Source organism: Hemitrygon akajei, chromosome 27, assembly GCF_048418815.1.
Source record: "Hemitrygon akajei chromosome 27, sHemAka1.3, whole genome shotgun sequence".
Classification (NCBI taxonomy): domain Eukaryota; kingdom Metazoa; phylum Chordata; class Chondrichthyes; order Myliobatiformes; family Dasyatidae; genus Hemitrygon; species Hemitrygon akajei.
The window spans coordinates 53,854,783-53,879,838 of NC_133150.1; the positions used below are offsets into that span (position 1 = coordinate 53,854,783).

General features: G+C 57.5%; 1 pseudogene; it reads left to right on the forward strand.

Moving 5' to 3' along the window:
• LOC140717417 (V-type proton ATPase catalytic subunit A-like) overlaps nucleotides 1-25,056 on the forward strand; it is a 49,032-nt pseudogene that overhangs the window by 16,059 nt on the left and 7,917 nt on the right.

The window sequence follows — 25,056 nt, forward strand, 5'->3', positions numbered from 1 at the left end:
AATCTTTCAGGATCGGTTCCAGACTCTCTCGCAACCCAATATCCTCCTCCAACACTCCCCCCCCCCCCACCCGTGGCCTCCTCAGTCACCCCCCCCCAGTTCCCACCTCAACCATCCCCTCGGTTCCCTCTTCAACACCCCCCCAGATCCCTCAACCACCCCCCCTCCAGTTCCCTCCTCAACCCCCCCAGTTCCCTCCTCAGCCACCCCCACGGTTCCCTCCTCAACACACCCCCAGTTCCCTCAACCACCCCCCTCCCCAGTTTTCGCAACCAACCCCTATGGTTCCCACCTCAACTATCCCCCTGGATCCCTCAACCACCCCCCCCCCGGTTCCCTCCTCAACCAATCCCTACAGTTCCCACCTCAACCATTCCCCCCGGTTCCCTCCTCAACCCTCCTCAGTTCCCTCGACCAACCCCTACGGTTCCCACCTCAACCAACCCCCCTGGTTCCCTCAACCACACTCCCCTCCGGTTCCCTCCTCAACCCCACCCAGTTCCCTCCTCAGCCACCCCACGGTTCCCTCTTCTACCTCCCCCCCCCCCCCCGGTTTTCCCTCAGCCACCCCACACCCGGTTCCCTCCTCAAACAACCCCCCCCCCCACCGGGTTCCTTCTTCAGACACTCCCCGAGTGCCTTCCTAAGCCACCCCACCCCTCCCCACACCCCTCCGGTGTCCCCCTCGGACACCCTGGTTCCCTCTTCAGTACCGGAAGTACAAAGAGACATTGTGGAGAAGTTTCCAGGCAGGGAGAGTGTGGAGGGGGAGGAAAGAGTGAGATGGACCGTGAGCCCGTGTAGAGGGTCAGTAACCAGGCACTGGAGGGACAGGGAGTGACTGCTCTATTTGTGCGACGTGCCTAACAGTTTTCATTATCCAACCCACTTGTCCCTGACTCCGACATCCTCCCAACCCATCTCCAACCCCTCATTAACCACAGGACATCAGCAGACACCATGGACTTTCAAACACTTCCGAAGATCAGGGACGAAGAGCGTGAGAGCAGTGTGGGATATGTCCATGGAGTCTCAGGGCCAGGTAACTGTGTGAAGCAGAGACACCAGTCAGTGTACAGATCTCCCCTGAGAGAGAGGGACAGAGAGACACTGGTCAGTGTACAGATATCCCCCTGAGAGAAAGGGACTGAGAGACACCGGTCAGTGTACAGATATCCCCCTGAGAGAGAGGGACTGAGAGACACCGGTCAGTGTACAGATATCCCCTGAGAGAGAGGGACTGAGAGACACCGGTCAGTGTACAGATATCCCCTGAGAGAGAGGGACTGAGAGACACCGGTCAGTGTACAGATATCCCCTGAGAGAGAGTGGGACTGAGAGACTCTGGTCAGTGTACAGATATCCCCTGAGAGAGAGGGACTGAGAGACACCGGTCAGTGTACAGATATCCCCCTGAGAGAGAGGGACTGAGAGACACCGGTCAGTGTACAGATATCCCCCTGAGAGAGAGGGACTGAGAGACTCTGGTCAGTGTACAGATATCTCCCAGAGAGAGAGGGACTGAGAGACACCGGTCAGTGTACAGATATCCCCTGAGAGAGAGGGACTGAGAGACACCGGTCAGTGTACAGATATCCCCTGAGAGAGAGTGGGACTGAGAGACACAGGTCAGTGTACAGATATCACCTGAGAGAGAGGGACTGAGAGACTCTGGTCAGTGTACAGATATCCCCTGAGAGAGAGGGACTGAGAGACACCGGTCAGTGTACAGATATCCCCCTGAGAGAGAGGGACTGAGAGACACCGGTCAGTGTACAGATATCCCCTGAGAGAGAGGGACTGAGAGACTCTGGTCAGTGTACAGATATCTCCCAGAGAGAGAGGGACTGAGAGACACCGGTCAGTGTACAGATATCCCCTGAGAGAGAGGGACTGAGAGACACCGGTCAGTGTACAGATATCTGCTGAGAGAGAGGGACTGAGAGACACCGGTCAGTGTACAGATAACACCTGAGAGAGAGGGACTGAGAGACACCGGTCAGTGTACAGATATCTCCCTGAGAGAGAGGGACTGAGAGACACCGGTCAGTGTACAGATATCTCCCTGAGAGAGAGGGACTGAGAGACACCGGTCAGTGTACAGATATCCCCCTGAGAGAGAGGGACTGAGAGACACCGGTCAGTGTACAGATATCTCCCTGAGAGAGAGAGACTGAGAGACACCGGTCAGTGTACAGATATCCCCTGAGAGAGAGGGACTGAGAGACACCGGTCAGTGTACAGATATCCCCCTGAGAGAGAGGGACTGAGAGACACCGGTCAGTGTACAGATATCCCCCTGAGAGAGAGGGACTGAGAGACTCTGGTCAGTGTACAGATATCCCCCTGAGAGAGAGGGACTGAGAGACACCGGTCAGTGTACAGATATCCCCCTGAGAGAGAGGGACTGAGAGACTCTGGGCAGTGTACAGATATCTCCCTGAGAGAGAGGGACTGAGAGACACCGGTCAGTGTACAGATATCCCCCTGAGAGAGAGGGACTGAGAGACACCGGTCAGTGTACAGATATCCCCTGAGACAGAGGGACTGAGAGACACCGGTCAGTGTACAGATATCCCCCTGAGAGAGAGGGACTGAGAGACACCGGTCAGTGTACAGATATCCCCTGAGAGAGAGGGACTGAGAGACACCGGTCAGTGTACAGATATCCCCTGAGAGAGAGGGACTGAGAGACACTGGTCAGTGTACAGATATCCCCCTCTGAGAGAGGGACTGAGAGACATTGATCAGTGTACAGATATCCCCTGAGAGAGAGGGACTGAGAGACACTGGTCAGTGTACAGATATCCCCTGAGAGAGAGGGACTGAGAGACACCGGTCAGTGTACAGATATCTCCCTGAGAGAGAGGGACTGAGAGACACCGGTCAGTGTACAGATAACACCTGAGAGAGAGGGACTGAGAGACACCGGTCAGTGTACAGATATCCCCCTGAGAGAGAGGGACTGAGAGACACCGGTCAGTGTACAGATATCTCCTGAGAGAGAGAGACTGAGAGACACCGGTCAGTGTACAGATATCCCCCTGAGAGAGAGGGACTGAGAGACACCGGTCAGTGTACAGATATCCCCTGAGAGAGAGGGACTGAGAGACACCGGTCAGTGTACAGATATCCCCCTGAGAGAGAGGGACTGAGAGACACCGGTCAGTGTACAGATATCTCCTGAGAGAGAGGGACTGAGAGACACCGGTCAGTGTACAGATATCCCCCTGAGAGAGAGGGACTGAGAGACACCGGTCAGTGTAGAGATATCCCCCTGAGAGAGAGGGACTGAGAGACACCGGTCAGTGTACAGATATCCCCCTGAGAGAGAGGGACTGAGAGACACCGGTTCAGTGTACAGATATCCCCTGAGAGAGAGGGACTGAGAGACACCGGTCAGTGTACAGATATCCCCTGAGAGAGAGGGACTGATAGACACCGGTCAGTGTACAGATATCCCCCTGAGAGAGAGGGACTGAGAGACACCGGTCAGTGTACAGATATCCCCCTGAGAGAGAGGGACTGAGAGACACCGGTCAGTGTACAGATATCCCCCTGAGAGAGAGGGACTGAGAGACTCTGGGCAGTGTACAGATATCTCCCTGAGAGAGAGGGACTGAGAGACACCGGTCAGTGTACAGATATCCCCCTGAGAGAGAGGGACTGAGAGACACCGGTCAGTGTACAGATATCCCCCTGAGAGAGAGGGACTGAGAGACACCGGTCAGTGTACAGATATCCCCCTGAGAGAGAGGGACTGAGAGACACCGGTCAGTGTACAGATATCCCCCTGAGAGAGAGGGACTGAGAGACACCGGTCAGTGTACAGATATCCCCCTGAGAGAGAGGGACTGAGAGACACCGGTCAGTGTACAGATATCTCCCTGAGAGAGAGGGACTGAGAGACACCGGTCAGTGTACAGATATCTCCCTGAGAGAGAGGGACTGAGAGACACCGGTCAGTGTACAGATATCCCCCTGAGAGAGAGGGACTGAGAGACACCGGTCAGTGTACAGATATCCCCCTGAGAGAGAGGGACTGAGAGACACCGGTCAGTGTACAGATATCCCCCTGAGAGGTGCGCTGTCAATGAACTCTGTTTTTCTGTCTCGGTCGCAGTTGTTGTGGCTTCCAACATGTCAGGTGCAGCGATGTATGAGCTGGTACGTGTCGGCCATGAAGAGCTGGTGGGGGAGATTATCCGCTTAGAGGGGGATTTGGCCACTGTTCAAGTCTACGAAGAAACCTGTATCCTTTGGCCATGCACTTTGGAGGGTTTTCCGCTCCACTTGGTGATGAGGCCCACCAGGGAGCCAGGATAGACTTTGCAGGCCACCTGGGATCTTTGAGCTTGGCTTTTCCCTGAGTAGGCTCCCTGTGGTGCGGGGGGAGGGCGATGTTTCAGTAGGGCAGCGGGAGGGTGCTGCTGGGTGGGTGCGGGAGGGTTTGTCCACCTCAAGGACACCGTTGGTTGGTTCGTTTGTGCATAGATCCTGTAACAACTCTGGGATCTTTCCGTGACTGTCAATGGGCTGTCTCTGGCCTTCCTTCACCAACTCCATTTGCTCCTGCCCTCCTGCAACCAGCTCAGTGCACAGCAGCTCGGTACATCTCACTAGGAGTTTTCAGCCCCTGGGTAATGCATATTTTGTTTTATTAGTGTCACATGTCATATTGAAAGGTCTGTCTTGCACACTGTTCAAACGGGTCAGATCATTACACAGCACATGAGGTAAAACAGTAACAATGCAGAATCAAGTGTCGCAGCTAGAGAGAGTGCAGTGCAGGTAACAAGGTGCAAGATCATAATAAAGTAGATTCTGAGGCCAAGAGTCTATCTTATTGCACAAGAGAACCTTGAATTAATTAATTAATTAATTAATCTATCATCATTATGTGTTGTGTTGTGTGACATGGGTGGGTGACCATGGTCTTTCCAGGACCATGACTGTTCTTGTCAAATTTTTTTACAGAAGTGGTCTGCCATTGCTTTCTTCTGGGCAAAATTATCAATTTTGTTCAGAGATTGTGTGCCTGGTGTCAGTGGTCGCATAACCAGGACTTGTGATATGCACTGGCTGCTCATACGACCTTCCACCACCTGCTCCTGTGGCCTCACGTGACCCTGACTGGGGGCTAAGCAGAGCTACACTTTGCCTGAGGGTGATGTGCAGGCTAGCGGAGGGAAGAAGCTCCTTACACCTCCCTTTGGTGGAGACCCATCTCCACACCGATACCCACTAATACAGCATGAAATAGGCCCTTCCAGCCCTTTGAGCTGTGATGCCCCAGAATCACCCACAACCCCAATGTAACCCTAACCTAATCATTTACAATAACCGATGTACCTGGTACATCTTTGGATTGTGGGAGGAAACTGGAGTACTTGGGGGGAAAAGCAAAGCATTTCACAGGGAGGACGTACTCTACACAGAGGACACCAGATTGATCTCCAAACTCTGACGCCCTGAGCTGTAATAGCGTCATGCTAACCTTTACCCTACTGTGAATAATCTGATAATGGTGGAGTGGAAACTGTCCTTGAGTCTGGTGGTACGTGATTCCAGGCTTTTGTATCTCCTACCCAATGGAGAGGGGAGAATAAGACCATGTGATTCAGCCATTTGGCCCATTGTGTCTGCTCCAACATTCCATCATGGCTGATCCATTTTCCCATTCAGCCCCAATCTCCTGCTCTCTCTCCATATTCCTTCATGCCCTTTCTAATCAAGAATTTATCAACCTCTGCCTTAAATACACCAAAAGGCTTGGCAAAGAATTCCACAGATTTGGCACTGTCTGCCTAAAGAAATTCCACTTTATCCAGGGATGTGTCTGTGATCTTGCTCAGCCAATAGGTTGGGCTCCAGGCTTTGCGATGGGATTGTAGCGATTGCCAAGCTCTGTGTAGGCCTGGGGAGCGGTGGGCATGAGGGTGAAGCCTGAACCTGCTTGCTACCATGCTCCTGAGCAAGACCCAGCTGGTGTGTCTGTCGGAGACCCCGTCCTGAGGACAGGTAAGCCCCTCTCGGTGGAACTGGGCCCCGGCATCATGGGTGCCATCTTTGATGGCATCCAGCGGCCCCTGAGTGACATCAGCCTGGAAACAGGCAGCATCTACATCCCCAGGGGGATAAACGTCCGGGCCCTGAGCACAGAGAAGATGTGGGAGTTCACCCCTGCACACGGACTCCGGGTTAGTTGGGGGGGGGAGTGGAAGTGGGGGAGTGAGTGAGGGTGGGAGTGTGGGCAGTAGTGAGTAGGATGGTGATGGGACAGAGAGGGAGGGGGAGAGCTGTGGGGTAGGGTGGGTAAATGGGAAGGGAGGGTGATGATCTCGGTCTCGGTGGGTGGGGAGGTGTGGGAGATGAATGGACCATCTAGGGTTGAGGGGTGGTTTTGAGGTGCTGACTCACTGAAGCCCCCACCCCCTGTAGGTGGGCAGTCATGTCACTGGGGGAGACGTCTTTGGCACTGTTGTGGAGAACTCCCTGATCCAGCATCGCATCCTGGTCCCCCCACCGACCCGAGGCACCGTCAGCTTCATCGCCCCACCTGGAAACTACTCCATCAAGGTGAGTGGGGCAGATGGGCAGGGGGAGGGGAGGTTGGAGAGGGAAGGGGAGAAGGGGATGGTGTTTAGGAGAGTGGGAGGTAGAAAGTTGGGAGGGGTATTAGTGAGGTGGTTGGAGAGGGGAGAGGTAGAGAGGGTAGTGGGAAAGGGGAGAGGGTGGGGTGGTGAGGTGGGAGGAGGAGAGACAGAGGGGGAAGCGTGAGGGTGAATGGGTGAAGGGGGTGGTGGAAAGGGGAGGGGTGTGTGGCAGGTCATGTGCTGGGTTGGTGTGTTTTGGGGGCCCAGAGGAAGGGCACTGACCCCTGCCCCGTCCCCTCAGGATGTGGTGATGGAGCTCGAGTTCGAGGGGCAGAAGGAGCCACTGACTTTGGTCCACCTGTGGCCCGTACGCCAGGTCCGGCCCACGGCTGAGAAACTGCCCAGTTCACAGCCCCTGCTGACCGGCCAGAGGGTGCTGGATGCTCTCTTCCCGTGAGTCTGTGCTCAATGGACACTACTCCGTCACAGCGGGTGGGGCAGATGGCAGGGGGAGGGTGGAAGAGGGGGAAAGGGGAAGGGAAGGAGAGAAGGGGGTGGTTTCTAAGGGAGTGGGAGGTGGTGTAGGTAGAAGATAGAGACCAGAGGAGAGACAGAGGCCTGGAGGAAAGGGTGAGGTGGGGAGACGGACATCGAGAGGGAGGGGAGAACAGGGCTCGGGGTGGGTGGGGTTGGAAGGGGAACAAGGACCCTGGAAGTCATATAGAACACAACAGCATAGAAACAGGCTCTTAGACCCATCAGGATCCATGAAGGGAGGGGCGGGAAAACAGGGCTCTGGGAATAGGGTGGAGGGACCCAAGAAGGTAAGGGGGGAAACTGGGACCCGGGAAAGTGGGGGGGGGGGGTAATAGGAATCTGGGAAGGGAGTGGAACAGGGTTCCAGGAAGGTGGGAGGAACTGGATTCTGGAAAGCTGGAGGCAGAACAGGGACCTGGGATGGGAGGGGGCTAGAATAGGGACCCAGGATGGGAGGTGGAGGGATAATAGGGATGGGAGGAGAGGAGAACAGGGACCAGGAATGGGAGGGGATCGAACAGACACTCGGGAAGGGGGACTGGGAAAGCAGGGACCTGGGAAGGGAGAGTGAGGGAGAACAGGGACCTGGAGGTATGGGGAAGACATAGGTTGGGTTGGTGGAGCAGGATTCTGGAGCGGGAGATGCCGTACAAATAGCCAGAGTCTCTAATGGTGACCTTCCTGCCCCCATTCGGCACCCACCTCCCACCTCCAGGTGTGTGCTTGGGGGCACCACAGCCATCCCCGGTGCCTTTGGCTGTGGGAAGACTGTCATCGCCCAGTCGCTCTCCAAGTTCTCCAACAGTGACATCATCGTCTACGTGGGCTGTGGGGAGCGTGGCAACGAGATGGCCGAGGTGCTCCGTGACTTCCCCGAGGTACGACCTCTGTGACCGGAGATGGGCAGGGCTGCTCTGGGACTCGGGGTGGGGGGAATCAGACTTGGATGGGGGTATCTTGGTCATGTCGGATCAGTGGGAAGTGCCAGGTGGCCAGAGCTGGTGGCTGTGTTGGGGGATCTCGGATGGCATCGGGGGCAGGGTGGGGGAGACGGAGGCTTGTGGCTGGGAGGTTCTACACTCGGATGGTGTGTCTTCACAGAGGCCAGTTGCAGGTCAGAAGCGATTTCGCACCATGGGGGGGGGGGGGCGGTGGTTTTCTGGGGATTTGATGGTGAACATGAAGAGATGAATCTCTGGCATGGTCTCCCTGCTCACCCTCTCTTCTCACCACCCACCACACCCCACACCTCCCCGAAGCTGACTATGGAGGTGGAGGGAAAGTTGGAGACCATCATGAAGAGGACCACACTCATCGCCAACACCTCCAACATGCCCGTGGCTGCCCGTGAGGCCTCCATCTACACCGGTAAGTGTCTCCCTCCCCGTCACCCAATTCCCACCGCCTGACAACCCACCACTTCTCTCCATCACCCCTTCCCACCACTAATCCTACCTTCACCTCACCTCCCACAGCTGGACCTTCACTCCTGATCACCAACCCCTCTACCCCCACTCCAACTGTATGACCACCTCACCTCTCCATCCCATCATCCCCACTGTCTGTCCATCACCCTCCACCCCATCATCCCCACTGTCTGTCCATCACCCTCCACCTCATCATCCCCACTGTCTGTCCCCACACCCTCCACCCCATCATCCCCACTGTCTGTCCATCACCCTCCACCCCATCATCCCCACTGTCTGTCCATCACTCTCCACCCCATCATCCCCACTGTCTGTCCCCACACCCTCCACCTCAATATCCCCACTGTCTTTCCCCACACCGTCCATCCCATCATCCCCACTGTCTGTCCATCACCCTCCACCTCATCATCCCCACTGTCTGTCCCCACACCCTCCACCTCAATATCCCCACTGTCTGTCCCCACACCGTCCATCCCATCATCCCCACTGTCTGTCCCCACACCGTCCACCCCATCATCCCCACTGTCTGTCCCCACACCGTCCACCCCATCATCCCCACTGTCTGTCCATCACCCTCCACCCCATCATCCCCACTGTCTGTCCCCACACCCTCCACTCCATCATCCCCACTGTCTGTCCATCACCCTCCACCACATCATCCCCACTGTCTGTCCCCACACCCTCCACCCCATCATCCCCACTGTCTGTCCATCACCCTCCACCCCATCATCCCCACTGTCTGTCCCCACACCCTCCACCCCATCATCCCCACTGTCTGTCCATCACCCTCCATCCCATCATCCCCACTGTCTGTCCATCAACCTCCACCTCATCATCCCCACTGTCTGTCACCACACCCTCCACCCCATCATCCCCACTGTCTGTCCATCACCCTCCACCCCATCATCCCCACTGTCTGTCCATCACCCTCCACCTCATCATCCCCACTGTCTGTCCATCACCCTCCATCCCATCATCCCCACTGTCTGTCCATCACCCTCCACCTCATCATCCCCACTGTCTGTCCATCACCCTTCACCCCATCATCCCCACTGTCTGTCCATCACCCTCCATCCCATCATCCCCACTGTCTGTCCATCACCCTCCACCTCATCATCCCCACGGTCTGTCCCCACACCCTCCACCCCATCATCCCCACTGTCTGTCCATCACCCTCCACCTCATCATCCCCACTGTCTGTCCCCACACCCTCCACCTCAATATCCCCACTGTCTGTCCCCACACCGTCCATCCCATCATCCCCACTGTCTGTCCCCACACCGTCCACCCCATCATCCCCACTGTCTGTCCATCACCCTCCATCCCATCATCCCCACTGTCTGTCCCCACACCCTCCACTCCATCATCCCCACTGTCTGTCCATCACCCTCCACCACATCATCCCCACTGTCTGTCCCCACACCCTCCACCCCATCATCCCCACTGTCTGTCCATCACCCTCCACCCCATCATCCCCACTGTCTGTCCATCACCCTCCACCCCATCATCCCCACTGTCTGTCCCCACACCCTCCACCCCATCATCCCCACTGTCTGTCCATCACCCTCCATCCCATCATCCCCACTGTCTGTCCATCACCCTCCACCTCATCATCCTCACTGTCTGTCACCACACCCTCCACCCCATCATCCCCACTGTCTGTCCATCACCCTCCACCCCATCATCCCCACTGTCTGTCCATCACCCTCCACCTCATCATCCCCACTGTCTGTCCATCACCCTCCATCCCATCATCCCCACTGTCTGTCCATCACCCTCCACCCCATCATCCCCACTGTCTGTCCATCACCCTCCACCTCATCATCCCCACTGTCTGTCCCCACACCCTCCACCCCATCATCCCCACTGTCTGTCCATCACCCTCCACCTCATCATCCCCACTGTCTGTCCCCACACCCTCCACCTCAATATCCCCACTGTCTGTCCCCACACCGTCCATCCCATCATCCCCACTGTCTGTCCCCACACCGTCCACCCCATCATCCCCACTGTCTGTCCCCACACCGTCCACCCCATCATCTCCACTGTCTGTCCATCACCCTCCACCCCATCATCCCCACTGTCTGTTCCCACACCCTCCACTCCATCATCCCCACTGTCTGTCCATCACCCTCCACCACATCATCCCCACTGTCTGTCCCCACACCCTCCACCCCATCATCCCCACTGTCTGTCCATCACCCTCCACCCCATCATCCCCACTGTCTGTCTCCACACCCTCCACCCCATCATCCCCACTGTCTGTCCATCACCCTCCACCTCATCATCCCCACTGTCTGTCACCACACCATCCACCCCATCATCCCCACTGTCCATCCATCACCCTCCACCCCATCATCCCCACTGTCAGTCCATCACCCTCCACCTCATCATCCCCACTGTCTGTCCATCACCCTCCATCCCATCATCCCCACTGTCTGTCCATCACCCTCCACCTCATCATCCCCACTGTCTGTCCATCACCATCCACCCCATCATCCCCACTGTCTGTCCATCACCCTCCACCTCATCATCCCCACTGTCTGTCCATCACCCTCCATCCCATCATCCCCACTGTCTGTCCATCACCCTCCACCTCATCATCCCCACTGTCTGTCCATCACCCTACACCCCATCATCCCCACTGTCTGTCCCCACACCCTCCACCTCATCATCCCCACTGTCTGTCCATCACCCTCCACCCCATCATCCCCACTGTCTGTCCCCACCCTCCACCTCATCATCCCCACTGTCTGTCCATCACCCTCCACCCCATCATCCCCACTGTCTGTCCCCACACCCACCACCCCATCATCCCCACTGTCTGTCCATCACCCTCCACCCCATCATCCCCACTGTCTGTCCATCACCCTCCACCCCATCATCCCCACTGTCTGACCATCACCCTCCACCCCATCATCCCCACTGTCTGTCCATCACCCTCCACCCCATCATCCCCACTGTCTGTCCCCACACCCTCCACCCCATCATCCCCACTGTCTGTCCATCACCCTACACCCCATCATCCCCACTGTCTGTCCCCACACCCTCCACCCCATCATCCTCACTGTCTGTCCATCACCCTCCACCTCATCATCCCCACTGTCTGTCCCCACACCCTCCACCTCATCATCCCCACTGTCTGTCCATCACCCTCCACCCCATCATCCCCACTGTCTGTCCCCACACCCTCCACCCCATCATCCCCACTGTCTGACCATCACCATCCACCCCATCATCCCCACTGTCTGTCCCCACACCCTCCACCCCATCATCCCCACTGTCTGTCCATCACACTCCACCCCATCATCCCCACTGTCTGTCCCCACACCCTCCACCCCATCATCCCCACTGTCTGTCCCCACCCTCCACCCCGTCATCCCCACTGTCTGTCCATCACCCTCCACCTCATCATCCCCACTGTCTGACCCCCACCCTCCACCCCATCATCCCTATCTATCCCCACCCTCCACCCCATCGTCCCACTGTCAGTCCCCACCCTCCACCCCATCATCCCCACTGTCTGTCCCCACACCGTCCACCCCATCATCCCCACTGTCTGTCCATCACCCTCCACCTCATCATCCCCACTGTCTGACCCCACCCTCCACCCCATCATCCCCAATGTCTGTCCCCACACCCTCCACCCCATCATCCCCACTGTCTGTCCATCACCCTCCACCCCATCATCCCCACTGTCTGTCCCCACACCCTCCACCCCATCATCCCCACTGTCTGTCCATCACCCTACACCCCATCATCCCCACTGTCTGTCCCCACACCCTCCACCTCATCATCCCCACTGTCTGTCCATCACCCTCCACCTCATTATCCCCACTGTCTGTCCCCACACCCTCCACCTCATCATCCCCACTGTCTGTCCCCACACCCTCCACCTCATCATCCCCACTGTCTGTCCATCACCCTCCACCCCATCATCCCCACTGTCTGTCCATCACCCTCCACCCCATCATCCCCACTCTCTGTCCATCACCCTCCACCTCATCATCCCCACTGTCTGTCCCCACCCTCCACCTCATCATCCCCACTGTCTGTCCATCACCCTCCACCTCATCATCCCCACTGTCTGTCCATCACCCTCCACCTCATCATCCCCACTGTCTGTCCCCACACCCTCCACCCCATCATCCCCACTGTCTGTCCATCACCCTCCACCTCATCATCCCCACTGTCTGTCCATCACCCTCCACCCCATCATCCCCACTGTCTGTCCATCACCCTCCACCCCATCATCCCCACTCTCTGTCCATCACCCTCCACCTCATCATCCCCACTGTCTGTCCCCACCCTCCACCTCATCATCCCCACTGTCTGTCCATCACCCTCCACCTCATCATCCCCACTGTCTGTCCCCACACCCTCCACCCCATCATCCCCACTGTCTGTCCATCACCCTCCACCTCATCATCCCCACTGTCTGTCCATCACCCTCCACCCCATCATCCCCACTGCCTGTCCCCACCCTCCACCTCATCATCCCCACTGTCTGTCCATCACCCTCCACCCCATCATCCCCACTGTCTGTCCCCACACCCTCCACCCCATCACCCCACTGTCTGTCCATCACCCTCCACCTCATCATCCCCACTGTCTGTCCATCACCCTCCACCCCATCATCCCCACTGTCTGACCATCACCATCCACCCCATCATCCCCACTGTCTGTCCCCACACCCTCCACCCCATCATCCCCACTGTCTGTCCATCACCCTACACCCCATCATCCCCACTGTCTGTCCCCACATCCTCCACCCCATCATCCCCACTGTCTGTCCATCACCCTCCACCTCATCATCCCCACTGTCTGTCCCCACACCCTCCACCTCATCATCCCCACTGTCTGTCCATCACCCTCCACCCCATCATCCCCACTGTCTGTCCCCACACCCTCCACCCCATCATCCCCAAAGTCTGTACATCACCCTCCACCCCATCATTCCCACTGTCTGTCCATCACCCTCCACCCCATCATCCCCACTGTCTGTCCATCACCCTCCACCTCATCATCCCCACTGTCCGTCCCCACACCCTCCACCTCAATATCCCCACTGTCTGTCCCCACACCGTCCATCCCATCATCCCCACTGTCTGTCCCCACACCGTCCACCCCATCATCCCCACTGTCTGTCCATCACCCTCCACCCCATCATCCCCACTGTCTGTCCCCACACCCTCCACTCCATCATCCCCACTGTCTGTCCATCACCCTCCACCACATCATCCCCACTGTCTGTCCCCACACCCTCCACCCCATCATCCCCACTGTCTGTCCATCACCCTCCACCCCATCATCCCCACTGTCTGTCCCCACACCCTCCACCCCATCATCCCCACTGTCTGTCCATCACCCTCCATCCCATCATCCCCACTGTCTGTCCATCACCCTCCACCTCATCATCCCCACTGTCTGTCCATCACCCTCCACCCCATCATCCCACTGTCTGTCCATCACCCTCCCCCCCATCATCCCCACTGTCTGTCCATCATCCTCCACCTCATCATCCCCACTGTCTGTCCATCACCCTCCACCCCATCATCCCCACTGCCTGTCCCCACCCTCCACCTCATCATCCCCACTGTCTGTCCATCACCCTCCACCCCATCATCCCCACTGTCTGTCCCCACACCCTCCACCCCATCACCCCACTGTCTGTCCATCACCCTCCACCCCATCATCCCCACTGTCTGTCCCCACACCCTCCACCCCATCATCCCCACTGTCTGTCCATCACCCTACACCCCATCATCCCCACTGTCTGTCCCGACCCTCCACCCCATCATCCCCACTGTCTGTCCATCACCCTCCACCCCATCATCCCCACTGTCTGTCCCCACACCCTCCACTCCATCATCCCCACTGTCTGTCCATCACCCTCCACCACATCATCCCCACTGTCTGTCCCCACACCCTCCACCCCATCATCCCCACTGTCTGTCCATCACCCTCCACCCCATCATCCCCACTGTCTGTCCCCACACCCTCCACCCCATCATCCCCACTGTCTGTCCATCACCCTCCATCCCATCATCCCCACTGTCTGTCCATCACCCTCCACCTCATCATCCCCACTGTCTGTCCATCACCCTCCACCCCATCATCCCCACTGTCTGTCCCTACCCTCCACCCCATCATCCCCACTGCCTGTCCCCACCCTCCACCTCATCATCCCCACTGTCTGTCCATCACCCTCCACCCCATCATCCCCACTGTCTGTCCATCACCCTCCACCCCATCATCCCCACTGTCTGTCCCCACACCCTCCACCCCATCACCCCACTGTCTGTCCATCACCCTCCACCCCATCATCCCCACTGTCTGACCATCACCATCCACCCCATCATCCCCACTGTCTGTCCCCACACCCTCCACCCCATCATCCCCACTGTCTGTCCATCACCCTACACCCCATCATCCCCACTGTCTGTCCCCACATCCTCCACCCCATCATCCCCACTGTCTGTCCATCACCCTCCACCTCATCATCCCCACTGTCTGTCCCCACACCCTCCACCTCATCATCCCCACTGTCTGTCCATCACCCTCCACCCCATCATCCCCACTGTCTGTCCCCACACCCTCCACCCCATCATCCCCACTGTCTGTACATCACCCTCCACCCCATCATCCCCACTGTCTGTCCATCACCCTCCACCCCATCATCCCCACTGTCTGTCCCCACACCCTCCACCCCATCATCCCCACTGTCTGTCCATCACCCTCCACCCCATCATCCCCACTGTCTGTCCCCACCCTCCACCTCATCATTCCCATTGTCTGACCCCCATCCTCCACCCCATCATCCCCACTCTATCCCCACCCTCCACCCCATCATCCCCACTGTCTGACCCCCACCCTCCACCCCATCATCCCCATCTATCCCCACCCTCCACCCCATCATCCCCACTGTCTGTCCCCACACCCTCCATCCCATCATCCCCACTGTCTGTCCATCACCCTCCACCCCATCATCCCCACTGTCTGTCCCCACCCTCCACCTCATCATTCCCATTGTCTGACCCCCATCCTCCACCCCATCATCCCCACTCTATCCCCACCCTCCACCCCATCATCCCCACTGTCTGACCCCCACCCTCCACCCATCATCGTCATCTGTCCTCACCCTCCACCACATCATACACACTGTCTGACCCCCACCCTCCACCCCATCATCCCCGCCATCTGACCCCATCCTCCACCCCATCATCCCCACTCTATCCCCACCCTCCACCCCATCATCCCCGCCATCTGACCCCATCCTCCACCCCATCATCCCCGCCATCTGACCCCACCCTCCACCCCATCATCCCCACTGTCTGTCCCCACCCTCCACCCCATCATCCCCACTGTCTGTCCATCACCCTCCACCCCATCATCCCCATTGTCTGTCCCCACACCCTCCACCACAGCATCCCCACTGTCTGTCCCCACACCCTCCACCCCATCATCCCCACTGTCTGTCCATCACCCTCCACTCCATCATCCCCACTGTCTGTCCATCACCCTCCACCCCATCATCCCCATTGTCTGTCCCCACACCCTCCACCACAGCATCCCCACTGTCTGTCCCCACACCCTCCACCCCATCATCCCCACTGTCTGTCCATCACCCTCCACCCCATCATCCCCACTGTCTGTCCATCACCCTCCACCCCATCATCCCCACTGTCTGTCCCCACACCCTCCACCCCATCACCCCACTGTCTGTCCATCACCCTCCACCCCATCATCCCCACTGTCTGACCATCACCATCCACCCCATCATCCCCACTGTCTGTCCCCACACCCTCCACCCCATCATCCCCACTGTCTGTCCATCACCCTACACCCCATCATCCCCACTGTCTGTCCCCACATCCTCCACCCCATCATCCCCACTGTCTGTCCATCACCCTCCACCTCATCATCCCCACTGTCTGTCCCCACACCCTCCACCTCATCATCCCCACTGTCTGTCCATCACCCTCCACCCCATCATCCCCACTGTCTGTCCCCACACCCTCCACCCCATCATCCCCACTGTCTGTACATCACCCTCCACCCCATCATCCCCACTGTCTGTCCATCACCCTCCACCCCATCATCCCCACTGTCTGTCCCCACACCCTCCACCCCATCATCCCCACTGTCTGTCCATCACCCTCCACCCCATCATCCCCACTGTCTGTCCCCACCCTCCACCTCATCATTCCCATTGTCTGACCCCCATCCTCCACCCCATCATCCCCACTCTATCCCCACCCTCCACCCCATCATCCCCACTGTCTGACCCCCACCCTCCACCCCATCATCCCCATCTATCCCCACCCTCCACCCCATCATCCCCACTGTCTGTCCCCACACCCTCCACCCCATCATCCCCACTGTCTGTCCATCACCCTCCACCCCATCATCCCCACTGTCTGACCCCCACCCTCCACCCATCATCGTCATCTGTCCTCACCCTCCACCACATCATACACACTGTCTGACCCCCACCCTCCACCCCATCATCCCCGCCATCTGACCCCATCCTCCACCCCATCATCCCCACTCTATCCCCACCCTCCACCCCATCATCCCCGCCATCTGACCCCATCCTCCACCCCATCATCCCCGCCATCTGACCCCACCCTCCACCCCATCATCCCCACTGTCTGTCCCCACCCTCCACCCCATCATCCCCACTGTCTGTCCATCACCCTCCACCCCATCATCCCCATTGTCTGTCCCCACACCCTCCACCACAGCATCCCCACTGTCTGTCCCCACACCCTCCACCCCATCATCCCCACTGTCTGTCCATCACCCTCCACCCCATCATCCCCACTGTCTGTCCCCACCCTCCACCTCATCATTCCCATTGTCTGACCCCCATCCTCCACCCCATCATCCCCACTCTATCCCCACCCTCCACCCCATCATCCCCACTGTCTGACCCCCACCCTCCACCCCATCATCCCCATCTATCCCCACCCTCCACCCCATCATCCCCACTGTCTGTCCCCACACCCTCCATCCCATCATCCCCACTGTCTGTCCATCACCCTCCACCCCATCATCCCCACTGTCTGACCCCCACCCTCCACCCATCATCGTCATCTGTCCTCACCCTCCACCACATCATACACACTGTCTGACCCCCACCCTCCACCCCATCATCCCCGCCATCTGACCCCATCCCCGCCATCTGACCCCATCCTCCACCCCATCATCCCCCACTCTATCCCCACCCTCCACCCCATCATCCCCGCCATCTGACCCCATCCTCCACCCCATCATCCCCGCCATCTGACCCCACCCTCCACCCCATCATCCCCACTGTCTGTCCCCACCCTCCACCCCATCATCCCCACTGTCTGTCCATCACCCTCCACCCCATCATCCCCATTGTCTGTCCCCACACCCTCCACCACAGCATCCCCACTGTCTGTCCCCACACCCTCCACCCCATCATCCCCACTGTCTGTCCATCACCCTCCACTCCATCATCCCCACTGTCTGTCCCCACACCCCTCCACCCCATCATCCCCACTGTCTGTCCATCACCCTCCACCCCATCATCCCCACTGTCTGTCCCCACACCCTCCACCCCATCACCCCACTGTCTGTACATCACCCTCCACCCCATCATCCCCACTGTCTGTCCATCACCCTCCACCCCATCATCCCCACTGTCTGTCCCCACACCCTCCACCCCATCATCCCCACTGTCTGTCCATCACCCTCCACCCCATCATCCCCACTGGTCTGTCCCCACCCTCCACCTCATCATTCCCATTGTCTGACCCCCATCCTCCACCCCATCATCCCCACTCTATCCCCACCCTCCACCCCATCATCCCCCACTGTCTGACCCCCACCCTCCACCCCATCATCCCCATCTATCCCCACCCTCCACCCCATCATCCCCACTGTCTGTCCCCACACCCTCCACCCCATCATCCCCACTGTCTGTCCATCACCCTCCACCCCCATCATCCCCACTGTCTGACCCCCACCCTCCACCCATCATCGTCATCTGTCCCTCACCCTCCACCACATCATACACACTGTCTGACCCCCACCCTCCACCCCATCATCCCCGCCATCTGACCCCATCCTCCACCCCATCATCCCCACTCTATCCCCACCCTCCACCCCATCATCCCCGCCATCTGACCCCATCCTCCACCCCATCATCCCCGCCATCTGACCCCACCCTCCACCCCATCATCCCCCACTGTCTGTCCCCACCCTCCACCCCATCATCCCCACTGTCTGTCCATCACCCTCCACCCCATCATCCCCATTGTCTGTCCCCACACCCTCCACCACAGCATCCCCACTGTCTGTCCATCACCCTCCACCCCATCATCCCCACTGTCTGTCCCCACACCCTCCACCCCATCATCCCCACTGTCTGTCCCCACCCTCCACCCCATCATCCCCACTGTCTGTCCATCACCCTCCACCTCATCATCCCCACTGTCTGTCCATCACTTCTCCTCCCATCACCTCCTCACAATCCAACACACTCCTCCCATCGTCCCCATCACCTCTCCTCCTGCTCCCTACCCTTCACTTTTCACCCCCCATTACTAACCAGCCCACCCCCCCCAGCTTGACCTTCATGCTGTCAACATGCTCCCACCCCTCCCCCCAGAGCTCAACATCCAAGTCCGGCTCCCATCACACCCCCACCCTCTCCCTCCCCCCTCAGACTCCTCCCCACAGTCCAAACTGTGTGTAAGACATCACTTCTGGCCCCAGCCGGCTGCCCACCTACCTCCCGCCCCTTCTCCCAGCTGCCTGACCCCAAATAACCTTGACCCACAACCCTCTAACTTGGCCCCAACCACCCTCCCCTCCAACATCCTTACCTCCTGTCCTCCCATACTCTCTCACACTGTCCCAACTAGCCTGATGCCAAATGCCTACTGATTCCCCCCATTCCTTGCTCCCCACACCTCGACTACTCCCCTATATCTATACCCCACCTCATCTTTCTCACCCATCTTGAGCCTTACCCATCCCCTGCCCCACAATGTCTCTACTTGCTCTGCTGTAATTGTCCTGATTCCATCACTGTCCCCAATCCCATCCCTCTCCATACGCAACATCTCCACTCACTTTACATCCTCCCCTACGTGTTCCCCCTCCCCACCTCACTCCTCCCTCACCCCCTCACACCCTATGCTCCCCCCACTGCCACTGCCCGATGCTCCCCTTCACCCCCTCCATCTCCAGGTATAACCATCTCGGAGTATTTCCGTGACATGGGTTACAACGTCAGTATGATGGCGGACTCCACCTCCCGCTGGGCTGAAGCTCTCCGTGAAATCTCTGGTCGCCTCGCGGAGATGCCTGCAGGTAAGTAACAGAAATTAGGAGGGGTCAGACCAAAACCCATCAGATCTTCCCAGGGAATGGGTCAGACACAGAGTGAAGCTCCCTCTACACTGTCGCATCACACACTCCCAGGGTCAGTACAGAATGAACCTCCATCTGTACTGTTTTTCTCCCCCCTCTCCCTCTCTCTCTGACGCACTCTGGGGTAAGAGACACAGAGGAAAGCCGCTCTACACACTCCCAGGACAGGGGAAGCTCCTTTTACACTGCACTCTCTCCTCCTTCTCTGAAGCATTCTCTCTCCCCTTCTCTCATAAATCTCTCCCTCCCTCCTTCATGTCTGCCCCTCTCTCGCACTCCCCCCCTTCTCTCACACACTTTTTCCTTTCTCATTCTCACATTCTATCCTGCCCCTCACATATTCTCACTCTCTCATGCACTCTCCCTCTCTCACACTGTTCCTCCCTCTCTCCCTCTCTCACACTGTTCCTCCCTCTCTCCCTCTTTCACACTGTTCCTCCCCCTCTCTCTCTCCCTCTCACACTGTTCCTCTCCCCCTCACTCTATCCCTCTCTCACACTGTTCCTCCCCTTCTCTCTCTCCCTCTCACACTGTTCCTCTCCCCCCTCTGTCTCTCCCTCTCTCACACTGTTCCTCTCCCCTCTCTCTCTCCCTCTTTCACACTGTTCCTCCCCTTCTCTCTCTCCCTCTCACAACTGTTCCTCTCCCCCTCTCTCGCTCTCCCTCTCTCACACTGTTCCTCTCCCCCTCTCTCTCCCTTTCTCACACAGTTCCTCTCCCCCCTTCTCACTTCCTCTCTCACACTGTTCCTCTCCCCCCTCTCTCTCTCCCTCTCTCACTGTTCCTCTCCCCCCTCTCGCTCTCCCTCTCTCACACTGTTCCTCTCCCCCTCTCTCTCTCCCTCTCTCACACGGTTCCTCTCCCCCCCTCTCTCTCTCCCTCTCTCACACGGTTCCTCTCCCCCTCTCTCTCTCCCTCTCTCACACTGTTCCTCTCCCCCCCCTCTCCCTCTCTCACACGGTTCCTCTCCCCCTCTCTCTCTCCCTCTCTTACACTGTTCCTCTCCCCCTCCCTCTCTCACTGTTCCTCTCCCCCTCTCTCTCTCCCTCCACACTGTTCCTCTCCCCTCTCTCTCTCACTGTTCCTCTCCCCCCCTCTCTCTCTCCCTCTCACACTGTTCCTCTCCCCTCTCTCTCTCCCTCTTTCACACTGTTCCTCTCCCCTCTCTCTCTCCTCTCACACTGTTCCTCTCCCCCTCTCTCTCTCCCTCTTTCACACTGTTCCTCTCCCCCTCTCTCCCTCCCTCTCTCACACTGTTCCTCTCCCCCTCTCTCTCCCACTCTCACACGGTTCCTCTCCCCCTCTCTCTCCCTCTCTCACACTGTTCCTCTCCCCCTCTCTCTCTCCCTCTCACACTGTTCCTCTCCCCTCTCTCTCCCTCTCTCACACTGTTCCTCTCCCCTCTCTCTCTCCCTCTCACACTGTTCCTCTCCCCTCTCTCTCTCCCTCTCACACTGTTCCTCTCCCCCTCTCCTCTCTCCCTCTCACACTGTTCCTCTCCCCTCTCTCTCTCCCTCTCTCACACTGTTCCTCACCTTCTCTCTCTCCCTCTCACACTGTTCCTCTCCCCCCTTTCTCTCTCCCTCTCACACTGTTCCTCTCCCCTCTCTCTCTCCCTCTCACACTGTTCCTCTCCCCCCTCTCTCTCTCCCTCTCACACTGTTCCTCTCCCCTCTCTCTCTCCCTCTCTCACACTGTTCCTCACCTTCTCTCTCTCCCTCTCACACTGTTCCTCTCCCCCTTTCTCTCTCCCTCTCACACTGTTCCTCTCCCCTCTCTCTCTCCCTCTCACACTGTTCCTCTCCCCTATCTCTCTCCCTCTCTCACACTGTTCCTCACCTTCTCTCTCTCCCTCTCTCACACTGTTCCTCTGCCCCTCTCTCTCCCTTTCTCACAGTTCCTCTCCCCCCTCTCTCTCTCTACCTCTCTCACACTGTTCCTCTCCCCCTCTCTCTCTCCCTCTCACACTGTTCCTCTCCCCTCTCTCTCTCCCTCTCTCACACTGTTCCTCACCTTCTCTCTCTCCTTCTCTCACACTGTTCCTCTCCCCCTCTCTCTCCTTTCTCACACTGTTCCTCTCCCCCTCTCTCTCTCTACCTCTCTCACACTGTTCCTCTCCCCCTCTCTCTCTCCCTCTCTCACACTGTTCCTCTCCCCCTCTCTCTCTCTCCCTCTCTCACACGGTTCCTCTCCCCCTCTCTCTCTCCCTCTCCTCACACTGTTCCTCGCCCTCTCTCTCCCTCTCTCACACGGTTCCTCTCCCCTTCTCTCCCTCCCTCTCTCTCCCTGTTCATCCCCGTCTCTCACACTGTTCCTCACCCTCTCTCTCCCTCTCTCACACGGTTCCTCTCCCCCTCTCTCCTCGTCCCTCTCTCACGGTTCCTCTCCCCCTCTCTCACACGGTTCCTCTCCCCACTCTCTCACAACGGTTCCCTCTCCCCCTCTCTCACACGGTTCCTCTCTCTCACACTCTCCCCCTCTCTCACACGGTTCCTCTCCCCCTCTCTCACACGGTTCCTCTCTCTCGCACTTTTCCCCTCTCTCACACGGTTCCTCTCCCCCTCTCTCTCTCTCCCTCTCTCACACGGTTCCTCTCCCCCTCTCTCACACGGTTCCTCTCCCCCCTCTCTCTCCCTCTCTCACACTGTTCCTCTCCCCCTTTCTGTCTCCCTCTCACACGGTTCCTCTCCCCCTCTCTCACACTTACTGTCTTCCTCTCCCCCCTCCCTTTCTGTCTCTCCCCCTCTCTCACACGGTTCCTCTCCCCCCTCTCTCACACGGTTCCTCTCCCCCTCTCTCTCTCCTCCCTCTCTCACACTGTTCCTCTCCCCCTTTCTGTCTCCCTCTCACACTGTTCCTCTCCCCTTTCTGTCTCTCCCCCTCTCTCACACGGTTCCTCTCTCTCGCACTCTCTCCCTCTCTCACACGGTTCTCTCCCCCTCTCTCACACTGTTCCTCTCTCTCGCACTCTCTCCCTCTCTCACACGGTTCCTCTCTCCCCCCTCTCCCCCTCTCTCCCTCTCTCCCTCTCTCCCTCTCTCCCCTCTCTCCCTCTCTCCTCCTTTCCCCTCTCTCCCCCTTTCCCCTCTCTCCCCCTCTCTCCTCCCCTCCCCCTCTCTCCCCCTCTCTCCCCCTCTCTCCCCCCTCTCTCCCCCTCTCTCCCCCCTCTCTCCCCCCTCTTCCCCTCTCTCCCCCTCTCCACACTCTTCCTCTCCCCCTCTCTCTCCCCCTCTCTTTCCCCTCTCTCTCCCCCCTCTCCCCCCTCTCCCCCTCTCTCTCCCTCTCTCTCTCTTCCCCCTCCCTCTCACATTTACTCTCTCTGTCTCGCTCTCCTCCACAGACAGTGGGTATCCGCCTATCTGGGTGCCCGTCTTGCCTCTTTCTATGAGCGGGCAGGACGGGTGAGATGCCTGGGCAGTCCCCGAGAGGGAGGGAAGTGTCAGGCATTGTTGGAGCGTAAGTGTGGATTGGCGGGAGGTGGTGTGTGGGTGATATGGGTTCGCGAAGGGGTACGGACGAAGGGAATCACAGTTGAGATGGTGTGGCGGAGCTGGTGTTGATGCAGAGTAGATCAGGTGAGGGAGGGGGTAATGGGGAGTGGGGGAGGTTGTTGATTCTCTATTCTCCTCTCTCCCATTGGACAGAAGGTACAAGAGCCAGAAAGCACATCCCACCAGGCTCAAGGGCAGCTTCCTGTTATCACTGGGTCTCTGGTACAATAAGATGGACTACAACTAGAGGTTATGGGTTAAGGGTGAAGGTGAAAAGTTTAAGAGGAACGAGGGGAAACTTCACTCAGAGTGCTGTGAGAGTGTGGAACAAGCTGCCAGCAAAAGTGGTGCATGTGATTTCATTTTCATTGATTAAGGGAAGTTTGGATAGGTACATGGATGGTAGGGGTATGGAGGGCTATTGTCCTGGGACTAGGCAGTTTGGCATGGACTAGATGGGCTGAATGGCCTGTTTCTGTGCTGTAGTTTTAAGACCATAAGACATTGTAGCAGAATTAGGCCAGTCGGCCCATCAGCTGCTTCATCAAGGCTCAACCCCAAACTCCTGCCTTCTCCCCGTAAGCTTTCACCCAATTTCCCTCGTATGTCCGTCTGTCACTCCCTGACTTACCAGACATATATCAACATCTCCCTTAAATGCACCCAGGGACCTGGCCTCCACAACTGCCTATGGAACGAATTCCACAGATTCGCCAACATCCAGCTAAAGAAATTCCTCCTCATCTCTGTGACAGACATCCCTCTACTCTGAGGCTGTGCCTCCTGGTCTGAGACTCCCCCACTAAAGGAAACATCCTCTCCACATCTACTCTGTCTAGGCCTTTCAACATTCAATAAGCTTCAATGAGATTCCCCCCCCCAACCCCCATGCTTCTAAATGCCAGCAAGTACAGGCCCAGAGCCTTCCATTGCTGCTCATATGATAACCCTTTCATTTCCAGAATCGTTCTTGTGAACCTTCTCTGAATTCTCTCCAATGTCAGCACATCCTTCAATAAGGGGCCCAAAACTGCTCACAACACAACAAGTGAGGCCTCACCAGTGCTTTATAAAGTCTCAGCATCACATCCTTGCTCTTATCTTCTAGTTTTCTTAAAATGAATGCTAACATTGCATTTGCATTCCTCATCACCGACTCAACCTGCAAATTAACCTTTAGGAAATCCTGCACAAGGACTCCCAAATCCTTTTGCATCTCGGATATTTGAATTTTCTTCCTGTTTAGATAATAGTCTATGCTACTGTTCCTTCTACCTAAGAGCATGACCATACATTTCTCTACACTGTATTCCATCTGCCACTTCTTTGCCCATTTCCTCATCTGTCTAAGTCCTTCTGTAGCCTCTCTACTTCCTCAAAAACTACCTGTGCCTCCCTATCTTCATATCATCTGTAAACTTCGCAACAGAGTCGTCAATTCCATCATCCAAATCATTGACATATAACGTAAAAAGAATCGGCCCCAATACAGACCCTGTGGTATACAAGTAGTCACTGCCATCCAACCAGAAATGGCTCTTTTTATTCCCACTCTTTGCCTCCTGCCAGTCAGCCACTGCTTTATCCATGCTAGAA